The sequence below is a fragment of the Rousettus aegyptiacus genome, unplaced genomic scaffold, assembly GCF_014176215.1.
Source record: "Rousettus aegyptiacus isolate mRouAeg1 unplaced genomic scaffold, mRouAeg1.p scaffold_m13_p_15, whole genome shotgun sequence".
Classification (NCBI taxonomy): domain Eukaryota; kingdom Metazoa; phylum Chordata; class Mammalia; order Chiroptera; family Pteropodidae; genus Rousettus; species Rousettus aegyptiacus.
In genome coordinates, this window is record NW_023416290.1 from 56,375,423 (window position 1) to 56,387,278 (window position 11,856).

General features: G+C 48.6%; 1 pseudogene; it reads right to left on the reverse strand.

The window, feature by feature from the left end:
* Positions 1 to 9,092: 9,092 nt before the first annotated feature.
* Positions 9,093 to 9,210, reverse strand: LOC118612094 (annotated as a pseudogene).
* Positions 9,211 to 11,856: the final 2,646 nt, after the last annotated feature.

Genomic DNA, 11,856 nt, shown 5'->3' on the forward strand with positions numbered 1-11,856 from the left:
CATCTCACAGCTGAGGAAACAGCCCCAGAGATGTAAAGTGACTGTGGGACACGGAGCCAGCTGATGGTCAAGGCCCTTGGCCTCGGCCCTCGGGGAGCATAAGGCATTTGGAAAGCAGGTAACCACTCCCCGCTAATTACTCATGTCGGGGACATGCAAGGGTAGCCCCAGCTGGAAACTGTGAATAAGCTCGTCTTCCTGATGTCTGCGGCCCCAGTTGTCAGCGGCGTGCATCCTGGTACTGAGCAAGAGACAGACAAACAGGACCCTTTCTCCCTCTCCCTCTCCCTCTCTCCCTCCGTCTCCTTCTCCCTTCCTCTCCCTCTCTCTCTGCATCAGTGCGTGCAGAAGGCCACCTGCCTGAGTCCTCGCCATGTTCCTAGTTCACAGCCCAGAGGACCGGGCTGCTTCCCGGGCCAGCCGCATGGCCCGCGTGGCCCCTCGAGTCTGCCTCGCTTTCCACGCACGCTTCCTCTCGTGCAGCATGAGGCGTGCTGGGGGAGCCTCTTGTCAATGCCTCTCCCTCTCCTCGTCTTGCTGCTGACCTTGGCTACTAACTTCTGGGTCTCCCCCTCCTCTTCCAGTCTTTGTTTTGCCACTTGGAAGTGATGCTTCACGAGAGGACCGCCCCTCCCTCCGCCAGGGCTCAGAAGAGGAGGCTCCCAGGGCACAAGGGCTGCTAAATGGATAGTCGCTAAATGAGTGGGGTTTTTTTCTACTCTTTTCTGTGAAATCCAATTCCGCGGTCCTGCCTCCGAGGAGGGGGTCTCGGCCCCATGACGCGGCCCTTAGATCCACCCCACATACTTGTCCCTGGAATTTCTGCGATGGAAAATGCAATGGTCTTTTCCAAACACCAAAGAATGGGTCATAAATTTACTCAAAAGAGGTAAATGCATGGTTATAGAACATAGGGCTTTAGAGGGAGGGCAAAAAACTAAATTAGGGTGAATGCCTGGATGTGCATGGGGAGGAAAAATAGTTTTATTTCTACTTCTCTATGTTTTCTGGCTGCACTAATAATCAAACTGGCACGCGACAGATGAACAGGAGAGATGACCAGCCTATTACTCCTGCACATACAGGGGTCCCACGACAATCTGCAACCCGCCGACACACTGAGCTCCTGAGGCTTGCACGCTGAGGAGGCAGGGGTCTGGGCTTCCAAAGCGGACGCAGGTCATTCACAGGCAGATGAGAAAGAGCTAACATGTGGTAAACGGATTCTGGCCGGCCACCCAGAAATAACGGGACACCGGGGGAAATCCAACAAACAGACTTTGCTTGGTTTCTTCCTACTTTCCACTCTTAGTTTCTGTTATGCTAAGATGATCGCTCCCCTGAATCAGGTTTTTTGTCTAAATTCCATTAGGCCGGTAAGGGAAAAGGCCAAAGATTCTCTCTGAGTCTTTTGCTTCTTAAAAATAATCAGCTTGAAATAATCAATATCGTAAAAAGGCATATTTTGGTGTGACGAAACTCTGCTTCCTCTCAATGTATAAAGTAAGTTAAATTGATCAAATAAAAATAAATTTAAAAATGTATATACACATACATGTATCTATAACTAAAATATATTACTAAGTATTTAAAACACATATACCTGTATAATAAAATATTAACAAGATAATAAAGACCATGCCACGAGTCACCAAGATGTCAGTAATGTTTATTATATCTGAACACACCAAGAATTAATCATATGATTAATGTTGATTTAACACCCCGAGGAAAGAGCAAAAGTAGGGAAAATCTAAAAAGGAGTCACTTTCACCAAGCTGCTGAAATTAATATTATGAAGTTCGGAACCTGAGGAAAGGCTAGTCTTAATTCTAATGAGCCTGGACGCTTAAACTCTTTGAACCTGCCAGGCCTGCATCAGTGCCTGGCTATAGATCCAGCCTCTGGATGACCCTCTGATGACCTCCGAAGGACTTATGCATCCAGACCACCTGACAGCCGCCGGGCATCTGCCCGATACCATCCCGGACCAGTCCTAGGGCTGGGAATATAGGACCGATCATTCTCAAGAACATCCTTTTTACTCTCGTATCTCTTAACTTTTCTTCCTTCTTCAGGACACTGCTGAGTTTTTGCACAGATGTATTCCCATATCCCCAGCTTGAAAACTCGAAGACCCTTGACTAGATGAATCTTTGTCACTCATATCTAGTGAAGCCTCCAGACTCTTTCTGGGTTTGATGCACAACCCCCTGCGTCCTGGAAACTGTCTCCGAGTTCCCTCTCCTGAGCCTGCGAGGAGAGGTTAGTACATGCATTTTGTAGTAATTAGCATTCCTTACAAATTATTTCCAGCTCTGCCCTCTGGTAAGAGTGCGCGCCTAACTTCTTTAGGTGTGTCCATGTGACCGGCTTTGGTCAATGACGTGTGAGCAAAACTCACAATGCTAAGTCTGGATATGAACCAGAGAGTAGCTATTCCCGTCCACCTCGCCCTGGCCCACCCTCAGGGGCGCTTAGCACCCGAGAGAGGTACAACTCGGTGTTTTTATGTCTCCAGGATTTTGCATTGTTAAATTACTAGTCTATTCCGATCGGAACGGCCCGTTATGCTTTTTGTTTGCAGACACCGGTCTTCCGTTTTGTGTGTCTGGCCCTTGGTCACATATTTGTTGGCTTTTAGGATGTCCCACCTCCCCTCCCTCCCGGGAAGAAATCACAGCTTGCAGCTCCAACATGCCTGACGCACACTTCCCTCCTGTTCCCACCCAGAGGCTGAAAGGAAGCGGACCTTAAGCTCGGGTGTGCTTTGCGTCACCCTCTTTCCAAGATGTCGCTGCAAAAAATCCCGACTCTGCGCCTGCCGGCCCAGGCCTCGGTCTCATCGTTATTGCCGTCGGTGAGTTTCGAAAAGTGTTGTCACTGTGTGTCCTCGGTACACTTGACTTCCAGCGTTGTTGAAAACCTAGAGAGGGAAAGGTAAACACATTATAATGTCCCCCGTGGAAGTATTGGTTCGTACAGGGATTACTGCAGTTTCTTAATTTCCTGGAGACGTGCGTTTCCCTGGGACGCGCTGTGTTTCCACAGGCAAGTGTATTGATGCGTCTTTTTCTGGTTGAGACTGGGCCATAGGCAATTAGCATCACGGTCAGGGTCGACCCAACACCGGCGACCTTTCGGGAGAAGGCGCTGCTGGTTCCAGAGATGTCCCAGCTAGGTGGAGCCGGAACGAGGGTGTGTGTTTCTGTGGTTTATTTGGGAGGCGATCTGAAGGAGCAGGCGTGAGCAAGCGGAGAGAGCGAGGCAGGGAAGGGGGGCTCGTAACACCTTGCCACTGCGGCCATGGGGGCTCCCTTCCTTGAGAACCTTCGGAAAAACGTACAAAGGGCTTCCCAGAATGGTCGGCGAGGCGGGCGGGATGCTCTCGGCTCCCGCTTCCCCACTTTACCCGAGGGCACCCTTCCGGGTTGCTCACACCCTCTCATGTCCGAGCTATGCTTGCACACAGGTCAGGAGAGTGTCACTGTAGGGACAGGGCACCCACAAAGCGTGGACACTGCATTCTGCCAGCGCACAGTGAGCCACAGCCCCCAGCAGAGCCCACGCCAGCGACGGCTGAGTTGGAGTCGGGGTGACGGCCGCGTCCGCTCCGGCGCTCCGATGCCATGTTAGTTCTATGCGCCCCCTCGCAATAAAAACGTATGTGCCCAGTACTTTTATACAGCTCTGTCTTCCTGGAAAGGCCGGTCATTGGCAGCCCCGCCCCTGAGGTGGGTGCACCTGGGTGACGTGGGGGGAATGTGTACTCGCTAGAAGGTGGCGAATCCACGTTACACTGGCTTCCTTGTGGGAATCAGCAGGTCCTGACTATGCTCTACAACTAGGGAAACTGAGGCAATGGGGCAGAGCTTTCAGGCACCAGTGTTTCTGGCGTTTTGCAAACTCTCTGTCGCAGCCCCATTGGGCCATCGCCCGTTCCTGGGTCCCCTGGCAGGCCGCGTTCTCGCCCGGCACAACCTGCCCGTGAGGTCCACGCGGAGGTGCGCCCCGCGGTGCTCCTGCTGTGCGGGTGAAGAGGCGGCCCCCCGTAACGCGTCCAGCCTCACCGAGGCGAGTCATCGGAATTGCCGCTGGCGGGGGTGCTGCTGTGTTCTCATTTCTTTTTGCAATATGCCATCTGTAGGAGAGAAATTGATTTTTAAAGTAAACAGGCTTTGTGTAAAATGCATACGTGTGTGCGGCCCCATTACGAGGCTTTGCAAATGCCTTTCCTTCCCCCAAAGAGTTGTTAGAGGCTCTGCGTCTCTGCTGCTGAGATGCAGGGGCTAGCGCCTGGGTTTCCGAATGAGGGGCAGGCAGAAGGCCTGCTCTGCCTCTCTGGAACATTCTGAGCCCCTCCGCCTCGGGGAGGGCACGGCCCTGGGTGACCACCTTCCTCGTGAAGCGTTATGGGGCTTTTCCAGGCCTGGGGACAGTGCAGGTGCTTTTCTGCTCCTGGACAGAGACAGAAAGCCCTGGACATACGTATGGAAAGGACACAGCCAGCGACAGTACCGGGACCCCCGGGGCTGACCACAGCTGCACGTGGGCTGTTCGCGTGGTCCAGCTCCTCGCGACGGTGGACTAGACAGACTTCTAAGATGATCCCCGAGGACAATCGAAGGGGCTCTGTAATACACCTGACAGGTCCAGGGGCTGAAAGTAACCTCGCGGGGGATCTGATCGCAAATTCCTTGCTGGGCAGGTCCCGGGGGCAGTCGTGTCCCAGGCGTGTACCGGCTTTGCCTTTGCCTGAAGCGAGCCCCGACCTCGTTTCTGTGCATCTGAGCTGACACGCCTGGAAACCACAGTGACCCTGGGAGGCACGACCGCCCCCGAAGGGGCCGCAGAATCCGGTTACCTGCCCCGTGATCCAGCACAGAGACTCGCCCGCCTCACCTCCTCCCACCTTCAAGCCCCCTCCTACATGCCCTCCTCGACTGCGGGTTCCTACAAGGAACCGCAGAACTGTCCCTCTCCAGAGCCGCTGAGAGCTCGCTTTCTGGCCTGTCGTCAGTTTGGCTCAAATAAACTCAGGAAATGTTTCTGCAGGTTTGGATGTTTCTTACATCATCGCCCCATGATTGTTAGTTTTACGGGTCCACTTGGCCAGGCAGATAGGACCCAATTATTTAATTGAACTTAATCTGGGTGTTGCCGTCAAGGTAATTTGTAGATGTGGTTAATATCTCCGATCAGGTGACTTTGAGTAAAAGGCATTGCTCACGATAGTGCTGACGCTCCTCAACCAGCCACACCTCCGCCTGGCCATCAGGACACGGCCCTACAACGACGTCCTTACGAGAGGCTCCCGCGACCTGCAGCTCCTCTCAGGAGAGCCTCAGTCCCCAGCGAGCGCCCTGAGACCCACGCTGCCCCTCCAGCCTGCTGTGGCAACGCAACCGGTTCCATCGGCCCTCCACATGGCGTCTCAATTCCCTTTGGACGAGGGGATAAGCAGAAGTCAATAAGTGATTGAAACAACCATCCTGTCCCCCGCCCAGCGAGCCGAGCGAGATGCTCGACCCGCGAGAACAGCTCTGGAGCACTGAAAAGGGCTGGCCGGAAGGCAGAAGGCCGTGCCTGACTCTCTCGCGCGGCGGGGCGTAGACTTGACAGGTCACCTCACAGCTCTGGTCCATTCGCACAGGAGCCTCGCACTTCCCAGCAGGTGGGCTGGAGGACTGAAGACAGGTAAAGCGCCTGGGGCCTCTGGCAGGTGGTCAGTTTCTCCTGGTCCGTTTCTCCTTCCCCCATCCGTTTTGTTACCAGCTTTCGTGAGCCTCCTTCCTTTGGAAAACCTCGGTGAGTTCAAGGCAAATGTTACGTTAATGAAATCGCGATCCTGTGGTGACATTTCCCTCCTTTCCGGCAAACGCGATGTTGCATATTGAGGGTAACCCGACTCTGCCGAGCTACAGGGAAAAGCAGCCTTTAGGATGGGTCCCCGCCCGGCTCAGTGGGTCCCTTTCTGACATCAGACAGACAGACTAAATTAGCAATTAGCACTGGACACCTCCGCACCGCTGAGCACGGCTTTTGGTTCGCAAGCAGCTGCAGCCCCCCGGCCGCGGACGTCACGGCTCCCGCGTTTCTTCTGCGTGATAATTACAGCATGTACCAAGGCGTATTTTTAACTCTCCCCCCCCCTTTTTTTTTTTTCTAAATGGAAAGAGTGTCATTCTCTTTCTACAGAAGTTCAGCTGCAGCATGGTTACCCCTATGAAGAAAATAAAAAACAAAAAAAAAAACCTAGGGGGATTCTCCCCTAACAAGTGGCCACGTGAAATCCCAGGCTCTCAGCCTCAAGAGAGAATGTTGCATGTTTGTAACCAGTTTTAGCAGCTTGCAGTGTGTGTGTGTGTGTGTGTGTGTGTGTGTGTGTGTGTGTGTTGGGGGGGAGCCACAACTTTGCAGGAATTATGGCTATAAGTTGTTTAGAATGAACAGTGTTCCCCAAATAGTCTTCTGGACCCCTGTTTTGGGGGGTGATCATAAGCTATAAGGGTATGTCCATGAAATAAGCAGCTTGAGTTTAGGAAACTTGTTCATTTTTATTCTATCTTAAATTTTTCATTGTGGAATATTTTTAGATTTACAGAAAATTTGCAAAGATGGTATGGTGGGTTCCTTTGTACCCTTCGCCCAGCTTCCCCTGAGGTAAATATAACTAAGTTGCGTATAACTATAATGTAATCATCGAAACTACGAAATCCGTGTTGGTTCGATACGCTTAGATAACAGACCTCATTCGGATGCTTCCTATTTTTCCACTCATGTCCCCTACCTGCTCCAGAGCCAGTCCAGAATCCCACAATGCATTTCGTTGCCAGGTCTCTTTAGTCTCTTCGATATGTGGCAGTTTCGTAGGCTTCCTTTTTCTTTCATGTCCTGGACGGTTTGGAAGAATACCGGTCATGCATTTTGTAGAGTGTCTAGAGTCGTCTCATTGGATCGGGGTTAGAGATTTTTGAGAAGATGTTGGAGGTGACGTGGCCTTCTGGATGCACGATCTCAGGGAGCGTGTGATACCAACGTAGGTGATGTGGTTGAGGCGGCGCCTGCTGCGTTTCTCCCACATGAAGTTCTCGTTTCCCCCTTTCCATGCCGCATTCTTTGGAAACCAAGTCACTAAGTCTAGGCCACAATCACGAGGAGAGGGATTAAGCTCCACCTCCTGGTGGGAGGACATGAGACATTCTTTGGCGTTCTGGAGCAAAGACTTGGGGAGCCTGGCTTTAATGGTAGATCTGTCACTGTGTGATTTAGGGCCAGTAACTCAAGCTCTGTCAGCCTGAGATTTTCCTGGCAGAAGAGGAGAATCTGCGCAAGAGGTGCCCCAGGGTTTGCCAGCTCGAATGCCTAGTATTTAGACCGCAGTTAGGGTGATGGGCTTTGCCACCACAAAGAGGAGGATCTAGCTTCCGGCTCCACCACATGCCACCGATACGACCTTAGAGAAGTTTCTTAAACTCCATAATCTGTGGTCACCTTGTCTATACATCGGAATGGCAGGACCCAGAGGCATTCGGCGCAGAGCTTGTGTCTGGGACACACAAGAAGTTTCATCTATTATTTTTAGCAAATGGAGGCTCAGTAATAGGTTAGTCGAAGTCACCGGTCAATGATATCAAAAGAATTCATAGAATTATTTCCCTGCCTATGTGCTTGAAAAATACTTCACGCCCTTTTCAGCTTTGTTGAAGCGTGACACCCAGAACGGGAGCGGAACACTGTGTAACTCCGGCCCGGTCCTGGGGTCAGGCACAAGCACATTTCTGGTGAAGAAAACAGGGCCCGCGCTGACCGCCAGGCGAGAAACAGCTCCGGGGCAGCTTTCTGCTGAGGAGCAGACTGCCTGCCAGCCAGTGCCTCGGTTTCCCTATCTTTTATTTTATTTGTCCTTTATTAAAATTATTGAGGTGACATTGATTAAGAAAATCAAAGAAGTTTCAAGTGTACAATTCAAGAATATGTCACACACACACACACACACACACACACACAGAGATATTGCATCGTGTGTTCACCACCCAAAGCTGGATTTCCCCCCATCACCAAATATGTGACCTCTTTTACCCCCATCGACCTCCCCACTCCCTTTCCTTCTGGTAACCACTAATCCACAATCTGGGTCCACGAATGTTTGTTTGTGATTTTTTTTTGTTGCTTTTAGTTTTATATCACATATGAGTGAAATTATATGGTTTTCAACTCTTTCTGTTTGACTTATTTTGCTTAGCATGATTATCTCAAGATTCATTCATGCAGTCTCAAATAACAGTACTTCAACTTTATGGCTGAGTAATATTCCATTGTATATATGTACCACATCTTCTTTCTTTACCCAATTGTCTATCATAGGACACTTCAGTTGCTTCCATGTCCTGGCCACAGTGAATAATGCTGCTATGATCATTGGGTGCATATATCTTTGTGGAGAAAGAGAGAGAGAGAGAGAGAAAGAGAGAGAGAGAGAGAGAGAGAGAGAGAGAGAGAGAGAGAAAGGAAGGAAAGAAGAAAGGAAAGATAAGGCATCCAAATAAGAAATGAAGAAGTCAAATTGTCGCTTTTTGAAGATGACATGATTCTCTATCTAGAAAACCCTTAAGACTCTACTAAAAGACTATTAGAAATAATAAAAACAGTAAAGTTTCAGGATGCAAAATCAATGTTCAAAAATCCATAGTGTTCCTGTACTTGAATAATGAATTTTCAGAAAAGAAATGAAAAAAAATAATTCCTTTTGCAATTGCAACAAAAAGAGTAAAATACCTAGGAATAAACCTAAAGAGACATAGGAAGGATTTATACAGTGAAATCTATAAAGTATTATAAAAAGAAGTTGAAGAAGACACACAAAAATGAAAAGGTATTCTGTGTTCTCGGATTGGAAGAATCAACATATATTACATGACCTTATTACCTGAAGCATTATACAGATTTAATGCAATCCTCATCAAAATCCCAATGTCCTTTATTTATTTTTTTAATTTTTTAGGTGAAGCAACATTTGGTTGACCTCACAGATTACAAGGAACTTGTCAGTTTACAATCCCTTATTTATTTTATTTTATTTTTATTTTTTTTGCCTACAGCACCTGGTCTTCCTAGGTGGTCTCTCTCCAAGTACTAACTAGGCCCGACCCTACTTAGCTTCCGAGATCAGACGGGATCGGGCTTGTTCAGGGTGGCATGGCCATAGACCCAAAGGCATTTTTTAAAGAAATAGAACAAAAAAACATCAGATTTGTGTGGAAGCACAAAAGAACCCAAATAGCCAAAACCATCCTGAGAATAAAGAACAAGGCCAGAGGTATCGCTCTGCCTGGCTTCAGATTATACTACAAAGCGACGATTATCAAAACAGCATGAAAACAGCAAAAAACAGCAGAAAAACAGACGCACAAACCCACGGAATGGAATTGAGATCCCAAAAGTCAACCCCTACGTATACGGGTAAATACTTTTCGACAAAGGAGCCAAAACCATACAACGGAGAAAGGAAAGCCTCTTCCTTAAATGGTGCTGGAAAAACTGGAGAGCCACCTGCGAAAGAATGGAACGGGACTGCTGTCTATCACCACACCCCAAAATTAACTCAAAATGGATTAAGGACCTGAAAATAAGACCCGAAACAATAAATGGCATAGATGAAAACACAGGTGCTCAACTCATGGGCCTTGGACTTAGAGAGGGTTTTACGAATTTGACCTCAAGGGCAAGGGACGTGAAAGCAAAAATAAATGAATGGGACTACAGCAAACTCAAAAGCTTCCGCCAGGCAAAAGAAACCACCACCAAGGCAAAGAGCGAGCCGTCTGGATGGGAAAATATATTTGCAAACAATACCTCTGATAAGGGCTTCATATCCAAAACATAGAAAGAACTCCCATGACCCCTGTCTTTTAAGCAAACACGACCAGGGCAGCAAGGAGCACGGTAGCCGCCACATGGCAAACGTTCAGTTTCTGAGTTCGGTCGCCAGTCTGCCCACCATGAACTGCTCGCAGCAGGAGAATCAATGGGCACACCATCATAAACTCTTACAAGCGCAGAGTACCGTGACGTCCAGAGCGGGTAGCTGAGGTCATGGCGGGGGGTTGATTTTAGACAATACAGTTGGTGTCTTTATGAGAAATAGACGATGAACGCTTTGAAGGGTAATGAGCATTTGCCTATAGAAATTAAGCGAATGTGTGAGTGTGAGAACTGTTGGGGAAAGCTCACTCTAGAATGTATTAAGCATCTGGTGTTGGTAAACACCAAGGGCTGTCATCAGACGGGTCCACTTTTCCATGCTCGTGGCTAAACTGTTTAGGAAAAAATGCATGCACGAGGCTCAAACCTAAAGATACAGCTTAATCGAAGGAAAAAATAGCAACAGGCATGGATGTATTTCTTGTTACTTTATATGTAATTATGGGGCACAAAAAGAGAAATAATCTAACGGGAGTGGTCAAGAATCTCTATTCGAGAAATTATCCTGCGACATGATGCTAATTACTAGAAGTGATGAAACATATGAAGTATTTAGGATACATTGTTCAGTGCAAATAACAGTAAGGAATAACGTACACATCATGCTTGGAACTGTGAAAATCCGTGAGCGTGCGGACAGATTCTGGAAGGGGATGTGCATTAGTGGAAACACCCTTCTGTTCAGAGAAAAAGAAAGCAATTAGGTAGAAGTTAAATAAACATTCTTTTATCGTAAGTGTCCAAACAAATATCTCAAGTCACGAAAAACAGCCATAAGCGTTGTTTGAATTTCCCAGTGTTTTGGAACAAATATACAGGAGACCTTTGTGAACGCCTGCTGCTGTCCGTAAATATTTCCCCAGCCTCCTTCTTCCCTTCTGTGCCCCCTGAAAGCTCCTAAATAAAATTAATGCAGTCAACAACACCGTTTTTAAAATACGAAGAGAAACGATTTCAGGATTCGATGGATGGAGGGAGAGGGAAATATTTTTCCCTTTTTATCTTTCTGCAGCTTGTTAGAGTCTCGGAGCCCATGCAATTGAAACCCGAGGGTGACAAGCATTAAGGTGAATCTATTGCTGAGCCTTGGTCCTCTAATGAGCACGTCGATCAAGAAGAAACACAAAAGCACAGTCCGGTGACACTTGAATGAGTATAAATTTAGCCCCGGTAGATCTTGCGTCGCTGGCCTGTTCCCTGCTGGCAGCGGAGCGAGGGAGGAGAAAAGCAATTTCGGTCTCCGGTCTCGATTCTCTTCACGCTGCGGGCAGTTTTGAAGAAGAGCGAGTGATGACTCTCTACCTCCAAAAGCAAGAGGGACTTGTCAAAGATTCCTTCGGCAGAAGTGACAATCGAGAATGAGTGAACTCAGGGCCGATTCTGAATCTGAAATCAATCCATTTGCCTTGCAGGAGGAAGTGTTGTCAAACCATTAGTGCCGTCCAGAAAACGGACGGCCGCCCTGTCAGGGAGCGAGTGTCCCATCACAGGAAAGTGCAGAAGAGACCAGGCGGGCCCGTCGGCAGGATGTCTCAGAGGGGCTCAGGCGTGAACAAGGATTTGGGGAGAGGCAGAAGGCTTGATAATAGGTTCTTTTCAGGTTCTAACACTGGCCCATTATCGTTCTAGAAAACCAGCCAGGAGAATGATGAGAATCACGGATGGCATTTTGGGTTCCGGCTTCGCTATTTGCCGTATGACATTGGCCAACTTGCTGTCCTAGTCTCTATATACCCCAGGCTCTGTACTAATAAAATATGACCGAACTTATAGGTTCGTGGTGAGAGTTTAAGTTAGATAACGCGTGGAGGTCAAGTGCTCTCTGCAGCGGCCAGTGTAACATGGCTTCAACAGATGTTAGCACGACTTTGA